The following is a 5,000-nucleotide window of genomic DNA, read 5'->3' on the forward strand; positions in this document are numbered from 1 at the left end:
GTGTACCCTGAGGATGTCTAAATAGACGAAAGAGCTCGGTCATCAATTTATTATTTTCCTTGGTGGCTTTTCTGCATATACATACATATATATATATATATATATATATATACATATATATATATACATATATATATATATATATATACATATATATATGTATATATGTATATATATAAATAGTGTATGAATATATAGAATATTCATGAAATTGCCAAAGATATTAAGTGGTTCAAGGTGTTCGTCAATCGAGAGCATAGTTAAGAATGATGAAGTTGGAAGGGTTGAGAGGAATTGAGGAGGAAATAGATGGAAGCTTGGGAGGGATGAATAGTTATGAGGGAGATGGGTGAAAAGCCACTAGGACGAAGGGTCTTGGGAACGATGATCAGAATTTATTGGTTCTAAGCGTAGAGAGTGAATTGTCTTCGGAGACAATTCCATGGTAATGGAGGTAGATGGAGCGAGTGCTTAGTTCTGGGCGTGAGTAGATGGTGCACTGGGAGAAATGTAAGCGCGTCAGGTCTCACGCGGGTTTATGAAATCGTTCAATGTAAACAATAGACTCGAGCCTTTTAAAGCACCACGCACAGACAGATATAAACACAGCCCCATACCTTCTTTTGTATACTTGTTAAACAACATCTAATTCAGACATCATATTAACTTTAAGACGCATCTATAATTCTTTATATGTTCATGTTTTATATATTTGGATAGTGCACAATCACTTCAGCATCATCATATGTATACGTAATCCTTTATTATGTACCCTTTTACCTTAATATGTGTATTTTGAGCCTTCGGCTGCCACGTTTTTACTAAACCGTTTATGATGATCATCATCGTCATTATCATCATTATTATCATAATATAACGCAAGTCAACTGTTATAGCGAAAAGATCAGTCGAAGTAGGTCCTGACGCTACGAGTGGATAAGGGTTTGTTTTGGTGTAAATATGAACTTACAACACAGGAAACCCACACTCGGAGAAAATAAACTTCGAATAAAGAATATTCCTATATTTCGGCTATCAACTACTACTAAAGAGGGGTACAGTTGATAGCCGAAATATAGGAATCTTCTTTATTCGAAGTTTATTTTCTCCGACTGTGGGTTTCCTGTGTGTCATTTACAAATGTACTACTACATTTCTGTTTAGAAAATGAACTTACAAGTTGACTGTTACAGCGAAAGGACTAGAAGAAACGAAGATGAAAAAGTCTGAAAGAATTAGGAGATAAACATGAAGTGCTAGCGAGAACGATATTAAAAGGGAAGAAAGAACATAGAAATTAGGGATTAGAACATCAAATGTCTAAATACTAGAGGTATTCATTGGGTCAGAGATATGAAGGTATTTGATAAAAAGGGGGTTGAAATACTAGCAATAAGTGTCCTGAGTAATTAAGACGTACATGGCCGTGTAAGGGGCCATGTACGTCTTTGGTATATGTATGTATGTACTGTATGTACTTTGGTATATGTATGTATGTACCTTGGTATATGTATGTATGTACTTTGGTATATGTATGTATGTATGTATGTAAAGTACCCTTGTACTTTACTCTTCCTCTCAATAGGCTGGTCTTCAGGCCACTTGGTGATCCATAACCGCTTTTGAAACGTCTCGCCATTTCTGTCTGTCCTGTGCCGCCACCTCCTTCCATTCTCTTGGTTCTATTCTGCATATCTGCACATCTTCTTCAACGCAACTCCTCCAGTCTTTTCTAGGTCATCCAAGTGGTCGTCTTTCATGCACTCCACTATTGAACACTTTCTTTGGCCATCTATCTTCTTGTAACATGTCCTGCCCATTTCAACCTTTTTAATCTTATTACATTTTTAATATGGGGGTTTTGTTTATAACACTTGTATACCCTTGCACCCTTGTACCCTTGTACCCTTGTACCACTTTGGAAAATCTCTATTACAGATATTGGGATTTATCATCACGATATTACGCAACATAGCAAGTTCTGGTGAATATTAATTAATATCAAATACTGCATTCAGAGCCAAGGAAGGTTGACCAAGGGTGAATCTGGATGACGTATGATGTCATGATTGGTCACTGAAGTGCCTCCGATGGTTGATATAAGGTTCAAGGTCGTATTGGGTCAACTAAATCCAACACCCAACTCCTCTCCCGCCATCTGCAGGAAAGCAAAAAGGACCGTGTGTAGATATTCGTATTTTTATGTATCTGCAGATTTTGGTCTCTTATCTGTTTCCAATAAAGTGGCCCTTTAGTCCTGTTAAAGAATTTCATTTCAAAAACAGCTATCCAAATTCCAATACATCTGCATAGCCTCCACCCTCCCTCAAAAAAAAAAAAAACAAAAAAAAAAAAAAAACTCCGATGGTCGGTTATTAACAAAAATATCGCTCGATCCAGCAAATCAACTCTTCACGCAACTATTGCGTTCTTTCCGTAATAGAAGCGGAATGAGCCAAAAAAGAAGAATCATTTGGGTACATCTTAAAGTTGATGATAATCATTCCTGGTGCATTATGTAAAGCAGCTTAATGCCATGACCTCTGCAAGACAAACCAAAGTTAAATGTCAACGCAACACTTTGTGAGGAATATGCGATTTTCATCTTTTCCAAAGACAATGTAAAAAATGTTGAGCTATATCTAATCCATTCCCATGGTGTGCAGAAAACGTGAAAAAATTCTTCCAGCGAAATACATATCAGTAATACACTGGTAATACTTAAAGGTATGTTTTGAACTCAGTGAATAATAAACATTAATTTATCCTTTAATAACATCAGAATTCTTCGTTACCATAATAAAGGATCACAGTTAAAAGGCGATGACGAGTTATATTTTTCCCCCACCTCCACAATAGGACTATGGAGCACCTAATATCGACAAAATAAGAAAAGGGCAGATAATGTAGGGAACGTGATAGCAAAAGATAGATAAAATTGTCCAGTTAACTGTAATGAAAAGAAATCGACCGATGTAATTATGGATATGCGTTATGTAATAGTATTAGTAATAATAATAATAATTTATTGTCTGTGTGTGGACGGCATTATGCAGACTATAGTTGGTAATATCTTTTTGTTGGTGTTTTACGTTGTACTTGTAGGTGTTGTGGCTGTTATCGGAAGTTCTGAGATGGCTGTTAGAGTTGTAAGAAAAACGAAGAGGGTGGATATTAAGAATAACAAAACAGGTGACTTATTTAGCTTGTTATAAATTCTGGTTACTATTCTATAGTGTCTTCCTTCCTTTCACTTCTTATCAATTATCAAGATTACTAAGAAGTGATACAAAGTACGAAAAAATGAAGATTCATAAGGCAGCAATTATATTGTAGCGACGACCTTGAACCGAAATAATTTTAAGCTTGCTAATGTGCAGAGCTATGCATTTGTGATTTGTAGACGATTATGAATAAGAAATGGAATAGTTCTACATTCCGTTTTGGTTAGAAGTAAACTGGACAATTCTTTAATAAGTTAGAGCTTAATGACCTTGACCTTGACCTTGACCAAATTACTCCCACTTTTCCTGAAAGTTTAATGCCAATTAGTCCAACGTTTTGCTGCGGCGTTGCTAGGAAATACACAAAGGAAACTCGGCCATAATTGATATTTCGCCGCTGGATTCCGTCATGACGAAGTAACAAAGAAAGATTTAGTAACTTTGGTGAGTTTTGATTCACAGTTTGGCATCGCTGTACGTGTCGTCGCTATCTGAGCTTAGTGTGAGACTGGGGATGCCAAAGAGTACACGACGCGGCAGCGCGACAAATTAACCTTTTAGAGTTACAGTTGATGTCGATAGTCTACTGGTCGTGATGCGATTTATGACGATGACTGCTAAATTAGTCAAACATTGCTGATATGTGAGACTCAGGTCAGGAATTTGGTTGATTTCAGAATGAAGGAGGTTTTGCTGTTTCTATGTTCCTCCGATTTTCTTCATTGATTTTTTTTTTTTTTTGTAAATCTTTTTTTCTACAGAGGAACAGTTCACCTCCATCCTACCTTTCCTATTATTTTCATTCGATGGTTGACATAAATTGAAATACATTTTTAAATTTTATTATATATAAACAAACTTTGGGATGAAACATGGCAAAGGGCTATATATGATTGACGAGAGGAGTACGAGGATTTTTCATAGAATTTTAAACAGCTGAACTGAATTACCACCTCATGCATGAGACAAGGATTTCTACCTGTTCTTGCAGAACTGAAATAGGTAAATTGCACATACACACATGCGCACACACATGTACACAGCAAGCACACGGTTTTACACACACGAACCAGCCCCCCACATACAGTATATACATAATTTTGCACATTCATGAGTACACGTACACGCAAAACCACACGCACATACATGCAAACACACACACACACATAAGTACATACTTTTGCATATGCATACGTACATGTACTGTATACGACACACAAAACCACTCGCACATATATGCACACACACACACACACACACACACACACACACACACACACACACACACACACACACACACACACACACACACATACATATATATATATATATATATATATGTACATACTTTTGCATATGCATATGTACACGTACACACAAAACCACACGCACATACACATACACACACACACACACACACACACACACACACACACACACACACACACACACACACACACACACACACACACACACACACACACACACACCACGTACACACGCACATAACCTCCCGTCCTCTGTCTTGGGCCGCAGCGCCTTTCCTTTCTTTTGCCTTTATCTGTCTCTTTCGGTCGCGTCGGTTGGGTCCTCAGCGACCGCAGGCAGACCGTGTGTCAATTGCCGCATAGATTTCCAATACTTTGAATTTCCCCTTACCATTCCCATTCGTCTTTGAGGCTTCCACTCTGCCTGTTGTGTAGAGTGACACTCAAAACTTGGTGCGAAAGAGAAAAAAAAACCTCAGCTTCTAATCGGTTAAAACCGTTAAACCGA

The sequence above is a fragment of the Oratosquilla oratoria genome, chromosome 28 (assembly GCF_046742065.1).
Source record: "Oratosquilla oratoria isolate Oo_2021 chromosome 28, ASM4674206v1, whole genome shotgun sequence".
NCBI classification, from domain to species: domain Eukaryota; kingdom Metazoa; phylum Arthropoda; class Malacostraca; order Stomatopoda; family Squillidae; genus Oratosquilla; species Oratosquilla oratoria.